The sequence below is a fragment of the Condylostylus longicornis genome, unplaced genomic scaffold (assembly GCF_029603195.1).
Source record: "Condylostylus longicornis isolate FDR11 unplaced genomic scaffold, ASM2960319v2 ptg000110l, whole genome shotgun sequence".
NCBI classification, from domain to species: domain Eukaryota; kingdom Metazoa; phylum Arthropoda; class Insecta; order Diptera; family Dolichopodidae; genus Condylostylus; species Condylostylus longicornis.
The window spans coordinates 242,921-261,437 of NW_026578078.1; the positions used below are offsets into that span (position 1 = coordinate 242,921).

The 18,517-nt window shown below is 24.4% G+C and overlaps 1 protein-coding gene across 3 annotated transcripts in view; it reads left to right on the plus strand.

The window, feature by feature from the left end:
* Positions 1-9,514: 9,514 nt before the first annotated feature.
* The window catches only part of LOC129614505 (uncharacterized), a 130,740-nt gene continuing 121,737 nt past the window's right edge, over positions 9,515-18,517 (plus strand). Inside the window, exon 1 of one of the 3 annotated variants that reach the window (XM_055529143.1) lies at positions 9,515-9,890. The gene's annotated coding sequence lies outside the window, so the exon portion shown is untranslated. Of the gene's footprint in view, positions 9,891-14,401; positions 14,468-18,517 lie in introns of those variants that run through there. The other 2 variants (XM_055529142.1, XM_055529144.1) reach the window with 2 other exon arrangements.

An 18,517-nucleotide genomic window follows, 5' to 3' on the forward strand; every position in this document is an offset into this window, starting at 1 on the left:
TTTTTTTATATCACGTAAACAAATCTATTTTGTTCCCCTTATTCTGCTTCTATTATTTCTCTCGTGTTGTCCCATAATAGAATAATATGAAAGTGCTTAAGTATATAATATATTAACCTCAAAATTTAATCAAGATTATAATTATTAAACGCTATACAAGTTTACAGTCCATTTCGTTTATTATTAACAAACAAGAGTATATTTGTGGATGGACTACAGTAATACTTTTAAAATTTTTAAATTTACAAATAATGTACTTTGACCATAACATGTTCTGATCTCATTTTTATTCCTAAACGCTTTTCGCCGACTCCGTTTCAGATGTTATTTACACTTAAGTTATTTAAGCTGTACTATTTGATGCCCAATTAGTTACTAAGTCGGACCTCCGAAAGTAATAAAAATAAAAAATTTGTTCATAATATTTACTCATATAATATATATTTAGACTATATACGAAAATGCGTACACGACCGATCATTTTATTATATTATGCATACATATATGATATAGGTAGATGTAATGTAAATAAAGGATGTCAATTATTTTTTTGAATTACTAGAAAAGTGGCTATAAAAACACGTATTAAATACTTATAAGCAAACATATTATACGTTTTATATATGAATAGGATTTAAACCAGCATTCAGAATCCTCTAAGAAACTTATGTTGGCATATAGGATTTTCCTGTTTATAATATATAATATATTATTTTTTTATATAAAATAAAAGGGAAAAAAATTAAAGAGAATATATTCTCCTTTAATATTTTTTCCTTCATATTAAATTTCATATGTAGCATAAAGTGTTATTTTCTATTCTGTCATGAGATATCCTTAATTTTTCTCACAATAATGTGAAACTGTATATAATGAACTCTATACGATTTTTTGCGTGATAAATTATTAACAGTAACTAGTGAGCAAGAGAATAGCAAGAAAAAAAATTAAACAACTAAAAGTTAGGAGCAAGGATGCGAAGGAAAACTTTTTTCCGCCAACATTTTCTTATTCGGTTTATTTTTTTTTTATATTGAGTATTCTAGTAACATTCTCGTTTTTATAGAAACTTAAAAGCAATTTAATCAAAACTAAATTCCGTGCAATCACACATACAATCACAATAATTTTATGGTGAGGCAAAAAATCCTTTAAATTTTGTTGCTCACAGTTTCTATTAATTTTTTTTCACATTCTTTTTTCTCCATAGATACCATTAACGTAGACACATAAATACCATTCAGATAGTATTTATACCCGTATGTTCGAAGAGTATACTAAATTTGCTTTACCGTATGTAAGGCTAAGAAATAACGGTCTGAGATATAGACTCAAGTGTATATTTTTGATCAGCATCGAATGCTGAGTCGATTTAGCTTTATCTATTCGTCTGTCCGTCCGTCCCAACGATAAATCAAAAACTAATTGAGCTAAGTTCACCAAATTTTCACAAATGATTTATTGTAGTAAGTGCCAAAAACCTATTTAAATTATACATGATCGGGGTACCGGTTCCGGTAGCTGCCATACAACTTCAAAATTAATTTGGCTATATCTCGATATTGAAATTTCACACAAGCAAATATATCAGTAGGGCCAATGTGTTTGATAAAAGTTGTTGAAATTGCTTGGCTGCTTCTGGTAACTGTAATACATCTTCAACAGTAGTTTGGCCATATCTAACAAAATATTGAAAACACAGTACTGAAATTTTGCATATATGTTATTAATATGGTAATATGGTAACTTAAAGTGAGAGCCTGTTCCATAGTCAGGTATTTATTCAAACATATTTTTTCAAACATAGGATAACAAATTTATACGGTTATCACAGAGTTGACAAGGTCAACTCTATTTTTTCTCGTTGTATTTAAATTCAATTTTTTCAAGTGATTTTTTTTAAGTACGTGTTGTAATTGTGTTTTGTTAATTTTTACGCTATTACATATTATATTTTGAAAAGGATGCTATATGTTTCAGGATTTCTCTACTTTATATTTATATATATAGTACCACAAAAGTATAGTAGTTTATTCGTTCTCATAATCCAGTATGAGATATATATATAAATCAAATTTAATTTGTGAAGATGATGATATGGAAATGTCTTTTTGACGGAAAGTTTTACCAACAGCATTGCATACCATTTCAACTTATACAATTTCGACAAGGGTTTTAAAAATAGTGATCTGTTTACAAAATATTTTACACTTGATTTAAATACATTTTCTATAAAATTTTGTGAAGTTATGATTTTTATTGAAAGTCGGAGTGTGATAAATTGGTGAGGAGCAGTAACATTTTTTTTTGTTAATTTATTTTTGTGCCTTAACTAATTTTTCGAAAACATTATAATTTTTTTCTTAATAGCCCACGTAATAATTATACTATTGCTGATTTTCAAGATTTCCAACGACCTTAAGGCCTCCGCCGTGATCATGACATACACCAGTGTACAAATTTTCGTTTTTAAGGAAAAAAATTGTTCAGCAATGGACCCCTATTGCAACTGCCTTAGAAGGTATGGACTTTTAAAAGTAAATTTTTATTTTGGGATGATTTTGTTTTAAGTGGTACAACAGCCTATTCGACTTCCATACAACAAACTTTATTAATACGAAAACCATTTTAAGAACAGTAAGAAACTGGTGGACATTGTTGTTGAGCTAGCGGTGCGACCTAGATTCCCGCTTATTTCTTTGTATTAAAATTATTTTTACAATATTTCTTTTATTTTTTTCTAATTTCAAATTTTTAATATAAACCTTAAAGAAAAATAACTTCCAGTATTTATATGTTAAGCGTGGTTTATTTTCAGTCAAATGCAAATCATAATTTTCAATAAAAATTGTATTTGTGGAGGCCGAAAATGTTACTTAAAAATGTAAATTTTTACTCATTCACTTACTGATACACGAGAATTTCAGAAGTGTATTTAATATCCAAGTTATCGTCTTTGACGCTAAATTTTTTTTTACCATATAAAATCACATTCTGAATTAACCATGTTATGTTTTCAATATTTTTCTCTTTCTCGTACTGTTGGTAAGCATATTTCGTTTTCTCTATGTTCCAATATTAAACTATACTCTATCTTGTTAATATATTTTTATAAATATACAAAAATGTATATCTAATAAAAAAGGAATTGAACTTTATAAGAGACCTTTTGAATTTGCTTAAACCTGACAATTTATTTTAACAATACATAAAAAGTAACAGTTGTTTTAATTCATGAAAGCTTTTTAATAACTCCTCCATATGTATATAAATATCTACAAATTTTAATATGTATACAATTTCTTTTACATATGTGAATGGTATTTATTATTTTTCGATATATTTTGCAAATACTTTTATTTCATTATAAAGAAACATTCAGTATATAAGAGTATAATGTACAAAAGTGATATTTTTCACATACACATAAAAGAAAACACCATATCCTTTTTAAATATATAACAATTTGAGAATGAAAAGCTTTGAAATTTTTAAATGTGTGCATGCAAATTTAAACATTTACCCATATGTACATTGTGCTTGTAATGGAAAACTTAACGAAAGTATAATTTTTTCGATTTATTTTCTCTTTGTATATTTAAAATTTGATTTACTTACACATAGGTAAAGTTATATAAAAAAATTTATATCATCTAGATAAGTACATAATATATACATATATACTGAAAAATGTAAACATATGAAAACAATGAATGATATGATTTTAATAGGACGATAAAAGGATGTAATCAAAAATAAACAAAATAGAAAAGCAAAAAAAAAAATTAAACAAAAAAAGAAATTTATAATATGATAAATACATGAAATAGGAACGAGAAAATAAAATAGAAAGAGAGAATGAAAGAGAAATAGAAAACAGGATAATATTATAAAATAGAAATGGAAAAAATACTCCGAATGTTTCACCCGAAATATATAGGTGACAATGTCGGCCTCGATATAGGCGAATAACCTACATACACATATATATACTGTTTTTTTTTTCATTTTATGTTTTTGAATTTACATAATTATTACATTTACATAAACATATATATACATATATACATAAAAGAAAATAAAATTTTTACAAACTATAAAATATGTGTAGAAATGTATGTTTATGTATTTACATTGAATGTTAAGAATACTTGCGTACAATACGCATTATTGCTATTATTTTATTTATCAATAAAAAAATATTATAATGAAAATAGAAAAAATACAAAGAAAGAATACTAAAGGAAGCAAAAACAAAAAATTAATAAAAAAAGTATATGCCAAAAACAAAAATAAAAATGATAATAAGAATAAACGGGGTTTCGTTTTATATTTCGAAAAGAGCACTAAAATAAAAAACAAATGACAATGTTCTCCTATTGCTTTTAATTTTCTTTGTAACTAGAAAACAATTACGATATTTTCCGATTCTCTTTTACATGAATATATACACCATGTACATATGTCCATCTATTTTTAGTGTATACATTTAAATATTATATAAATTATTATTTTGCATATATATACAATGTAAAAAACTCCTAATGTTAAAACTCAGGACTTTTTCCAATTTTACTTAATATTTTTCTTTTAAGTAAAAATTATTATTATTTTTTTTCGTCCTTTTTAGTTTAACCATCCCAATTTTTTGTTTTGTTTCTTTCATTTTAATAATCTCTTTTATCCTTTCGAATATATATGCATATTATGTATTATATATGTTTGCATATTATATACATCGTATTTTGTGAAATTGAAAATATTCTTTTGATTAAAAAGTAGTTTGTGTTCTTGTGGATTGCATCCTTTTTATTTTGTTTATAATAATTATTATCTTTGGGCGTTTTCAAGGCTATCAATTATTATTTTTTTACGTGCATACAAATATAATGTGTATAGATGAATTCATAATTTGGTATATATGCAAATGTAGATGGTTTTATATACAATATACATGGTTATGTATATTGTATTTAAAACTCGTGTATGTATATTGCGTACGTGTATGCAAATGTGTATATAAATAAATAAATCATGTTATACATAATGTATAATATTATCTTTATGCATAAATGAATATAAAATCGTATTATAATTATATATAAAATGTATGTTTTCTATAATATATAGGTACAAATAAAAATATCTGTATATGACGAATATTACAAAGAATATAACGTAGCTGATTGGTATATTTTATACATAGCTTACAAACAAATATATTTGTAATATATTGAAAAAATCTTATACGGTTTTATTAAAAGATAAAATTGAAATTGTGTCATGTGCAATCAAATTTCATATATACATACATATATTATATATTTATATATTATATAGATTACACTTACATACCATAAAAAATTATATATTTTGTATAAAAGAAATAAAATAAAAAAAAAGTTTTTTTTTTTTCACCCACTATTTTAAAATGAGGACAGATTATAATAAATATTAATTCAGGAAACCTTGTAAATAATTGGTATACATACAATATATGTATATATTTAAAAGGATACAAAATTACTCGATACAATTTAAATGTGTACATAATATACCTATATAAATTATTAAAAATAATCTGTATATATAAACAATTTTGTATAATCTATTTATTTATATTTATATATTTATATATTATATAATTGTTCAAAGTCAAACTTATCAAATTATTGATAGCAATAATTAATTGAATTTAAATTAATTATATGTAGGGGATAATTAAAAAAATGAAACGAATGATCAAGTTAAGTAAAAAAAATTTTATTATTTGAAATATGTATATATATTATATATTTGATATACATAATATATTATATTATATATTTGATATATTTGACATATATATATTACAGTTATCTTGAATAGGGTTCAAAATTATCAGAATTTTCTTATTACAATCAGTAGATATTATTATATATACTAATACTTTTAAGTACTTCACTAGAGATTGCTTGACCTCTACAGCACGCGCTCGAGATTCACCGCCCTGATGTACTCGAGCAATTTGTGAGGCGCAAAGGATCGCAACTCCGCCGCTGTTAGAATGAAGTCCCCCAGTATTTTCCTTTTCGCAAGAGGGAGTCGAACACACTCTCCTAGAAGGTATACTGAAGTCTCCCTATCTTCCTCACAGAATCTGCAAGTATCTTTACTTTCCAGGCCCAGCCGACTGAGGTGCCCCCTAAGTCTACAGAGACCCCAAAAGTACCCGGTGAGGTTTCTCACCTGATTCCTGCCCACTTCTATAATTTTTTAAAACACTTTTGGCCATAATCTCCCAGAAGCTTCTTGGGCTGACGCAGCTCCGGAAGATTTCTCCAGCATTCCGACCATTCCCCTCTGATTCCTTTCTTAGTTCCCAACCATCAGTACGCTGTCCGATGCCACAGAAAGGTGCCGGCCCTAGAAGAGGTGTATTAGCTCCCCTCCTCACCAGCGCATCAGCTTTCTCATTTCCTTTAACGCCCACATAGCTTGGAACTCAGCAGAAGGTAATCCGGTTGTGTCTACCCAATTCATTGAGTTTCTCAAGACAGCCCCATATTACCCCGGAGGTTACTGAAACGAATTCAATGCTTTTAATCACTATAGTTTCCTCTTGATTAGAAACATAATTAGAATTTTACGATGTTTGTTAAATTAAAATTTAATCTTAAAGTTATATACCTTGCAATGGTATATCTGCTAAATCTTCAAATGATTTTTTCGTTAAAGTTGGTTTCACAACACTACTTCAAAAAATATTTTAGGATTACAATTTGATTTTATAAATTATTAAATAAAAAAAAGGAAAATATTTTAGAAATGAATTTCTCACTGTCCCAAAACAAATCTTCACAAGGGATAGTCCGATTTTGCCTGCTTATGCATGCGATATTTTACTCGGCAGTGCCCAGTGAAGAAAATATCAATAGTACGAACTCAGTTTCTGTTCATCCTTTACAACCCTGCAAGGACACCCCTTCGTGTGCGGCGACGAAATGCGACCCCGAGCAGGCAGGCAAGCCTGCTTACGGCGGAAAAAGGCAGCCCACAGAAAGAGAGCAGCTTCAGGAAGCCAGCTCCACTTACCTATGCCAATTCAACAAGTGTAGTAAGGCAGGTATATACCGGGTTCGATGTAACCTGACTCTTGAGTCGATGTAGCCTTCCTGCCATTCGAGAGCTCTTAAATATTACGGTTTTTATATCTCCTTTCTAAATTGACACTCAGACAGAATTCCATTGTATGTATTTCGGCCAAAAATACCGTGCAATATGGACCCAAGCTGGCAAATATGCGCGTGCGCGAGCGGATACTACCTGAACCAACATCCGTAATTATCAGTATACACCACCAAAATAACAAATTAAAAATGAAATACTTTAAACTTTAAAATTCCTTTTTGAAATTGTGCTGCTAATTAGAATTCGCTGGAGTTTTGTCCGCCTGTCTTTTTACCGATACTTTTACGAAGGTTTTTTTTTGACGTTTTTGGCCATATGTAAGGAACTTATTAACGAAATTGCTTGAAATTTCATATTTGTGATCTATTCATCAACAAAATTAACTAAAAAATCTATAAAAATCGGATTCTAGAAAATGAATTTCTAACAACAGGTACATATTAATCACAAGACTTACTTCCTTTATAAAAGTTTGAAATAGGTGTGTAAATGTTATTTTCTTTATTTTTACTAAATAAATAAAAAGTAATTTATATAACAATTTAACAAAAAAAACTAAGTCAAAAATATTTATTTGTAGCATCGTATTATATTCAATGGATTGAAGGTTTATAGTCTCGCTATAAAAATGTCCGTTGCCACAGCTTTTATTTCATTATAAATCATGCAAGAAACTTTGATCAACTTACCAATTAATTATAATTGTATAACTTAATTTCTAATTGGCGAGCATGCAATTCAATTGCAAAAGTTGTACATGATTTAAAATTTTTATTTTTGCAAAAAATACATGAAAATTTGTTTCTGGAATTGACTAATTATTGTTGAAATTTTTCATAAATTTAGTGTAATTTATATTTATACAACGGCAAATCAGTATATTTTTAATTAATGTTTTACATTCATTGTTTTATACAACATTTTCACAGCAACTGCACGTTTTCTTGAAGAATATATTATAGAATTTGCCAAAATATCGTATAAAAATTACTAATTACATTTTTATTAAAAAAAATTTTCATAATTCTTTAAATAAATTGTTAAAAATTTTTGTATTTAAAGTCAGGTCTTTAAACTGAAAACACAACTAAAATAGGTATGTTATGTACGAATATACATGTTTTTAAATTTTAAGAATAACTTTAAGTTAAGAAAAAATGTCTCATATTAATATTTCATTCAAGAAATATAGTATGTATATAACAGACATAATCTTATCAATACATTATATAATATTATACAAATATATATATGTACATAATTATTAGGAAAATTACATCTTACAAGTACATAATATATTTTTCTAACAGGATTAAATGTTTATTTAACAGGGTGTCATATATAGGAATTTGATAAAATATAAGTGTAGATACATGAAATTCTACATTGTATGTACCTTGTAACTTCTATATACCTTAAAATTTCATTCATAATAATTTTTATATTGGCATATTAGTAAAAATTGCAATTCATTTTTTTGTTCAACACATTTATATCTTAAATTTTTGCATACTAATACAATAAATTTTAGAAGATGTATTTACTATACAAATACATCAATAAAATTTAAAAGACGGATGATTGTTTGGGAACGAGTCATTTAGTAACTATAAAATTAAAATCCGCGACAAATATTATTTTCTCTCATTATTTACCCCATTAACGTTTCCTTTAATAAAAGGGAAAGATTAAAGAAAATTTTAAAATGTTTTATTATATAACATAATGTATTATTTATGTATGTAGATATACATATAGTATGTAATATATTATATAATATTATATTATATAGGTTTTGAGATAAATTTTTTTTGAACTTGAATTTTAATTGTTAGAAATAAATTTTAATAATATTTAATTGAATTATTTTCAATCAAAATCCATTTAAGGCTAAATTTGTTCTTAAAGAGTCCAAATTCACTTACAAAATTTTATGACCTGCCTATGATTTTTGTAATGTCATGGTCCTTTAATCTGTATACGTAAAATAAGATAAATAAAATATGTATTCTCTCATTTTATTTATCTGGAAGTATGATTGTGTTAGTAAAATTGAACGAAATTTGAACTTGTTTTTGGAAATTCTTGTTCTTTGTTTTCTGCTTTTGATTTTTATGTAATTTTCATCTCGAATACTTTAGAGGATCCTTTTTTTAATTTTTTGGTTTTCTTCTTTTCTTGTTGTGATATTTGAGATGAATTAAAAAAGAATGTATCTCGAGAATCATAGAATGAAAACAGGATGAAAAAAGAGCAAAAATGAAAAAAAAAGTAAAAAACGAAAAATAAAAATTTATCCCCGAAGACGAACTTAAAATTTTCATTCAGTAGAGTTTTGGCCGTTGACGATTCAAGGTGTGACCAAAGAGAAATAAAAAATTTTTTTGTAGTTTTGCGATCCGTGTTATAAATATCATTTTATTGCTTACATATAATATACACATATATATTATAATATACATATGGTTTTTTTTCTAAGTGAAATTGTGTTTCCTTTCATTTTGATGTTTTAAAAAAAATTTCATACAAAATTATTTCGTGAAAAATACACGGGCTAAACAGAGCACTTGGAAAGGAAGAATCATATACAAAAAAAAAAATAAAAACGAACAAAAGTTATAAAGTTATAAAAATTTAACACTCTAAAGGAATATAACAGTAATCACAATACCAAACAAAAAAAAGGAGAGAAATAATAATAACAGTAATAACAAAGCAAGGTTTTTTGTGTTTTTTTTTTTAGAAAAAAAAAACACCGGAAAATCATTTATTCTGATATTAGTGTTTTGCTTTTATCGTTCTTTTTGTATTTTAAATTTCTTTTTTTACAATTTTTTCATTTTTTATTTAAAAGGAAGTTACAGTTTTCTTTTTCCTTTATAAGTTATAATTAGATTACAAGCTGAGAAAAAAGTTCTGATTTAGTAAAAAAAAAATAGAAAATTAGTATAAAATAAAAATTAATTTGCATAATTTAAGGCGTAACAAATGTAAAGGAAATAAGAAAAGGATTTTTTTTATTGATTAGGAAATAGCATTAAAATGAAATGCATATTTTGAATATTTATTTATTTTACAATTTTAGGCTGCTATTAACGATAGTTCGTACATGTTGATTTCAGTAGCATCAATGATGTTGTAAATTTATAAAGGAACTTTGCAAACCAAAATAGTCTTTAGAACATAAAATTAATGCATAGATTTCATAGCCCAAATTCCTCTTTTCTGTTTGATTTTATAGCTTTCAACGGTAGTAGACTGAAAAATATAAAAATTATTGTGAAAAAACTGGGTGAAGTTAATTTGAAAATTACTTAGATTGAGAACACATAGAATATAGTTGAATTTTGAATTTTAAAAATCGAAAATTTTCATATTGTCATGAACTGAAAAATCTGCAAAATTAGTTAAAATTTTTATCGATAATTCTATGATACGAGATTCAGTTGTAAGTTGTTAATTAAGGCGGTTTCAAATATCTCTTTTTAATGTAAAAATACCTGAAATTTAGTAACTCAAAATTTATCATTAATAAGAATTTTTTTTATAATAATCATAACTCGAATTCCATAACTTTTAAATCTTAAGTCGTAACTTAAACTTCCCTTCAAATTTGAAATCGTAACTCAATTAAATTTTAAATTACAACTAAATTATTAAAATACAACTAAATTAATATAAAATATATATTACATTAAATTTTAAATTCTAGGTGTATTCGTTTTACATCAAAATTTGATTATAACAAAAAAAATTTGATTGTGAAAATTATTTATTAAAAAATTAAAATTAATTTTCATTTCTTAAACGGTTTGAAGGAGTTTTCAAAATTGATGAACATTTTCTCAGAAAATTGATGAGAAATTGTAATTTTCTGGGAAATGTTCTTCCATAAATTCCTTTAAAATTTGAAAACTTTTAACAATTTTCATATGAATTTTATTAAACAATCATAATATTATATTATATTCAGTTTTTGTTCCTTCTCTTTAAATAAATATTATTTTATTTGTACGTGAAAATTTTAAATTTTCAATAATAATTCGCAATTTAAGTTCTTCAAGAAATAACTTTTTACCAAAGTTACATTGAAAGAATATTAAGGGTGAAAAATAAACCAAAGTTTTCCATTGAATTATTATTGTAATTTTTTTTTTTTTTGTTTAAATTAGTTTTCCAAGTTACTTTACAAGAAAGAATAAGAAAATATAATGTAAAAAAGTTAAAATTTAAAAATTATCCATTTTTTGTCTGGGCATTTATTTTTTGACTATGCTCATTATAAAAAAAATTCAAGTATCTCATTAAAAGTTAAAATTGAATTGTTTAAAAATTTATGGTCAATTGAAATAAAAAATAAATAAGAATCAAATTTAAAGGATTTTCGAAAAGCACATTTTAATTGGACATCACTAAGCCATCTTATAAAACTTTGAAAAATTTGACTGCTTCAAGGTAAAATAAAACATTTAGATTTGAGTTGTGGAGTTAAACTCAAAAAAAAAGTCATAAAAATGCTTTTCAAAAGATAATTTATGTTAAAGAAAGAAATTTTGCAAAACTTTTATTTTGTATATTTGAAATTATAAACTAAATTTGAAAATACAGCACAAAATTATGTTTTTATTAAAAAATACCCTTTCAATTTAATTTTTTAAATCCTGATATTTTGATGAGTGCTCGAAGCTTAAGTTAACGTAAAAATAAGACAAAAAATTTTACGAAATTAAAGTTTTTTTTTTTTTTGTTTTCATCGAAGAAGGGATGAAAGCATGAATGCTATACCAACATGCCATTCCCCTTAGACCAACCATCAAATTTTCTTTAATATAGATTAAAATTTTTCTTGCAGTATAAAAATATAAGTACGTATAAAATATTTAAAAAATATTGGAAAAATTAAAATTACTCCAAACTTAAATAAATTTTTAACAGAGAATGAATATAATCTATGTATGTACCTCTGGTAAATTGCCAGGATCTTTTGTTTGAAACAACTAAAATACTAATAAATTTATTAGAGATTCTCAAAATTTCCCAAAAATCTATTATTAAATCAATATTTATTGGAGTTTGTAGAAATTCAAAAAAACTCTTACATTTAAATTTTTTACATATTTACCTTATTAGGAAAATTCGGATTAAGATTTTGAAAAGTATTACTAAAACTATGATAAATTGAGAAAGATGGAAGGCGGTTTAAAATTTAAAAGTTTATTTTTTATTTTAAATATATTTTATATTAAAAATAAAACTTTTTAAATGAATTAATACTTTTTAATGTTCGTTCATATATAAAATTACAATAAAATATAAATAGTAGTATACATGTGAGAGAAAAAAATACATGGAATCCAAGTAGAATACAAAATAATGAGCCACATGTTGAATTTATGTATATAGGTGTAGATTTCTGAATACATTATGAATATATTATTAATTTATATTTGTGCTTATATTTAATAATTATTTTAATGTGGAAAGCCTGTAATAACAAGTGAAAATTTAATTAAAACCTTTATTATTAAAACATATTTTTCTCGCAATATTGCATTTTATAACACATAATATTTGTACATATCTAAATAGTATATAATACAGGGGAAAATATTTATACTATTGCTTATATTCAGCTGGAAATAAAAGATATGAGTTAAAAAGGGAATATTTTATTTCGATTTTCTTAGCACATTTATGAGCAAATTGAAAAAAAATCGTCTTTTCTTTGTTGCTTCTTAAAATTTTCGGCAATTTGTTATGATTTTTCTGGTTTTTTTCAAATTTCAAAAATACAGAAGAAAACTGTAGGTACTTATTTTAACTAATATAATTTTCAAACACTAAGTTAACACTTCTTTATTTTTTGTTGTTATTCTAAAACTATGCTAAAGTTATTAATTAGAATATTAATAATCATTTTGAGAATAATATTAACAAAAGATTGTTTTAAAAAAATTATTCTCTTCCCTAGTTCAAAGAAAATGTGCTGCTTTACAAGTCAAAAATTTGATTCGAATTAATTTTTAGGTTTTTTGCTGTTCTTTGTTTAATTGTTAAATTAAAACAGAATATGCGAATTGAGGTGTAAATATACAAAATTTATTTTAATTTATTTTCGATTTTCAATAATTGTTATACTCACCCACATAAAATCATTATAAATATAAAAATTAAATTTCATGTTGTATAGAAAAAATAATCACTGGAATATTATTGAACAAGGATATATGAATATTAACCATTAATTTTGGAAGTTTTTATTAAAAGTCGGTTAAAATCGTTCGTTTTAATAGTTGTTACTGCTATTTAAATATTGTATTCGTAATAATGCTATAGAAAAAGTGGAAATTACCTTTTATTGGAAATTTTTTATATTGCGTTAAAATTATTAAAATTATTGATGTAAAATTATATTTTATGAGTAGTGATAAAAATTTTGTGAATATGACTACTCTACTAATTTAAGAGTTTCTAACTTAATAAACATAATTCATGACATGGTTTAATATTTCGATACCCATATATTTCAACATAACTGAATTATTTAATTTTAAAAAAGCCTATTTCAACTCTGCTAAAATTTAATTTTATAATATTGTTAATTTGACTTGAAAAGGTCGCAGAAGACTGCCACTATATGAGGGCAACAAGGTGCCAACATTTAAGATACTTGTTAATTTCTCAACTATTTAAAATTAGTTTTCTTACTTTTTAAATGAAATTATTGCAAATCTTGTTGGATATTTTAGTAATTTTAATTTTTTTTTTCATTATGTAATGAGCTTCTTATCTTTTTAATCTTGATTGTATCAATATCTTGATTAATTATATCTTGATCTTAGTATCAGTATCTTGATTAATTTCCAAAAATACCTATTTTAAGAAAATAAATTAAAAATAAAAATAATATTTTTATGTATAATATGAAATTTCAGAATTACGCCAGTTTGCAATGAAAATTACCACACAGTAGTCTGTTCCTCTTGCATCTCCTCTTTTAATTAAATTATTAAAAAATTTCCAGTTTCATATTCGGTCATTATCTTTTTTATAAAAATATCTATACCAATTTAATAGATATTTTCAAGTATTATATAACTAAAATAATATTATATTCTTGTTATATACATACATACATACATTGATATTCTTTGTTATATAAGGTTTCATTACAATATAATTTCATTTTTTGTTCTTAATGGGAATCCTTATGAATGTTTTTATTAGCAAGTAAAAGGAATTATTTTACGATACGTGGTTTTTATTACTTGTAATGTCATCTTTTTTGTCATTTTATGTAAGTATAGTGTTTATATAGTATATAATATATATTATATATTAGTATGTAAGAGTATTACGTAAAACGTTCATTATCCTCAGTTAAAATTTGCGAAAATATTCTTTATTACTTTTCTTTTATTCTTTATAAAAGTATCCTATTAAAGTATATTTTTAAATGATTTCTGCTGAAGAAGTAGAAAAAACAAAACACTTTAAAGAAAAAGGGAATTTTAAAATGAAATCCTTATTTTGTGCTTAATGGATTTTTTTACTATAAATTTTTAACTATATGCTATACCTTATGTAATTCATTGAAATTACAAAATAATGAAAAACAAAAAATTTTCTAACTTTATTGTAATTTTTGTTTCCTTTACTATCTGAAAAAATCCTTCGGTTTTTGCTCATTTTATGTTTTTATTTTGTTTTATGTTTAATGTGGCAATTACCATAAAAATGAAAACTATCTTTATTTATATACTCGCACATATAATTTAACAATAATGTTATTGTAAAGTGAGGGCCGGATCGCCATATTAGCAAATAATATACTTACAATGAGCACCTTAATACGCAAAATTTTTTTCTCTAATCTTTTTCACTACGTTTTAAAAATGTTTTTCTTTTTATTTACAGCGAAGTGGGAAAAATAAAATATTACATTTACAATTACGCTAAAAGTGGTGATATTATAATCTGCAATTTCTTTCCACAGATAGAACAATAATTTATGTTAGACTCAGCAGAAAGCAAAATTTTGCAATGTACAATCATCTAGAAAAATAAATTTTTTGATTTGGAATTTTTTTCTTTTGATTTTGATAGAAATATTAGTCCTATAATTTAATAAATCAGAGAAATACCTCTACAGAAATTACTACATTCTGTTCTACTGAATTAGCGCGAAACTACATGTAAAGCGCGAAACTACTTAGAACTTGGCTTGTGGGGTGTTAAACATCATTTTTACCTTTTATTATTCTACCACTACAAATATACTTAAAAAGAAAATTTTTTACTATATGAATTAGTATAAATTAAAAATAAAAAAGTTTCTCATTGTCTGTTGTATTAAATACGATTACGGTTATTTTATTAAAGTAAAAGGAAATCACATAATATGCATATATATATTCAAATTAAGTTGGGAAATTGGAAGTAGGGAAAGTAAAATAATTAAATTTTACGCTCTAGAGAAAATAATTCAACTTGTGGGCACTATACTCTTTATCCGGAATCAAAAAAAAATACTTTTGTGTTCGACTACAAGTTTACATTCAACAATTAAAAAGTGTACTTAAAGAGAAGGCGAGAGGGAATTTATTGGGAAGAGAGTTATTGGGAGTGACTAAATAAAGATGGAGATTGCAGTTCCTTTTTAACTTTGCGTAAAAAACAAAAATTATCCTCTAAATCGATGAAAGTTATTTCATTTTCCTAATTTTGCATATGTTAACATTCGAGTGTAAGGACATTACCATAGTTTCCATCATTGTAGCCAATATAAACAAAATTTTTTTGAATTTTAAAAATTACAATTTTTTTAACAAAAGATAAGCTATTCAGTATTTTTAATTATAGCTGGACCTTCTTATGAAATAATCAATTATTTATTTGTGGAAATCTTTTATATTATAAGATACTTTCAAATTTATGTACAAGTATATTTTACTAGCGCATGTCTAGAAAATAATAAATTCTTACAAATTTGTTCTTATGGCTCAATATGAGACTGTTAATTAGTATATGTATGTACATAAAAAAATCCTGAATGCGCAACAAAATTTCTACAATTTTGTAAGTAATGGTAAGCGCAAACATCCTTTTTAGTAACATAAAACATTGATATTTATTAAGCCAGAGAAGTTTTTTAATGAAACTTTTATAAGATTTAATTTACTGAATATTGCTAAAATTCATCGATTTGTTGATTTACGTCATATTGAAGTTCCATCAAAAGAATAATACAAAAATCAATTTTATTAAAAATTGTCACTATTTTTGATTTTTGCTAAATGATAGTATATGTTAAGGCAGTGATTATAGAATAATTCTGTACATAGCTCTGTGTAGAAGAAATTTAAATCAAATTATAGCGGCTTTTAACAGAAATACATTTCTGTAATTGTCTGTAAGCATGTAAATTTCACTATTGCAATTGCTCAAATTTTCATATGCATTTACGTAGTTTTTCAATGTTATATGAAAATTGCATATTTTAGGGGGTTTGAATTCATAAAATGTTTTGAATACGATAAAAAAATATTAAAAATTTATGTTATAGAATTTCGCTTTCGAATAGCATAAGGAAAATTTCACGGTGATGAAGCTTACTCACCTTTTATCAAGATACATTTAAAATTCGAGAATTTTTTTTTTTATTTCAGATCTATCTAGTTTATTTCAGTCTTATCTAGTTAATTTTTTTGTAGTCTCGTTGCGATTATAACAATATTTTACACGACTCGCTTAAAAAATAATTTTTGTATGTTGCAAATAGCAATGTTTATTAATATTGATAAAAATTACAAAATCTGAGTAGCTAAAGTAATCACATAGGTGTTCAATAAGTTTGTTTAATAGATTAAAACCGTGTGGCTTAAACGCAATCAACTTTAAATGTAATTTATAAAAACATTTCAATTTTTTCTTTATGTTAAAATATTCTTAAAAGGAATAATAATAAATTTCATGGTTCCGTCTGAAAACAAACAAAAATTCAAAAATCTAACAAAATTTTTTTGCACATTTTATTCAAGTATTTTAACATTGTGGACTTATTTTAAAGTATTTACACGCCTTAATTGTCCATTTTTTTTAAATGAAAATTTCAATCTAAATTGAAATTTTGTGAAAACTGTTCAATTTGAAAATTAATTTTATATTTAACCTCTATACATTTTTTATTTTCTTTCATTTTTTTTGTGATATCCTTTTTATACTTGAATGTATACAGTATACTAAATCAACAAATAAATAAAAACCTCCTTTTATTCTATGCTTAAGTTTGTATATTTGTATACATGTATATATTTTCATATTATTGCAAAAGCTCTATTTTACAGGTTCGTAATTCTTCTTTTGTGTTAGCATTTTATTAATTGATTTTATTCATTTCCGAGAGGTATTTTTACTTTTTAAACAAACAGTGTAAATAGTACATATTATATGTATGTATGTATTGAAAAAAAATTTAGGTATAAATAGTGTAAATGAAAAAAACAAACTATAGGAAAAATGGCACGTGTTTTAAAATTGGCAATAGATAATGATAAAAAAAAGTAATAAATTTCATATATGATATATCCTTAGATTTAATAGAGATAACAAAGTTTACAGCTTTGTTATGGGTTAGTAATTTAAAAAATAAAAAATTGAAAGTTTATGAAATATTAAAAATTTTCATATAATAAAAATTTAAAATTATTAAAGTAGAGAATTTTAAAATTTAATATTTCATATAATATAATAGAAAATTCAAGAGGGGTTTTGTGAGACATGATAAAGGTTAATTGGCAGTATTTAGTTCAATTAATAGCAAGCATATCAATTGTTCAAGTTTGAAATTTCTTTTTCCAATCTAATATGAAAGAATTTCTCACCAATCGAGGATATATTAAAATAATTACAAAAGAGTTTTATACAATATTTTGGAAATGTAAACGTGTTTCAAAGAATTTTAAGCAATTTTCGTTGGAAATTTCACATTATATTTTTGTGCAATAAAAAATTCCCAGTTTCACATGAAAAAGCTGTTGTATTCAAACATAATATCATTATATGAGTCCTATAGTTGTAGCATATCAAAATTATTGTTTACCAAATTGACATAAATCAATTGAAAATTTGAATGAATTTTAGCTATAATAAAAATTTTAAGAAGAGTTTCTTACAGTTTTGAACTGATACTTGATGTATCAGTTTAATATACAAGTAAAGTTACGATAGTATTTTTATGTGAAACTAGATGGTTACCTACTTTTTAGAAAATGATTAATGTGAAATATTTAATTGCATCGAATACTATGTAAAGATTTTGTTAAAATAATTTGCCGCAATAAACGGG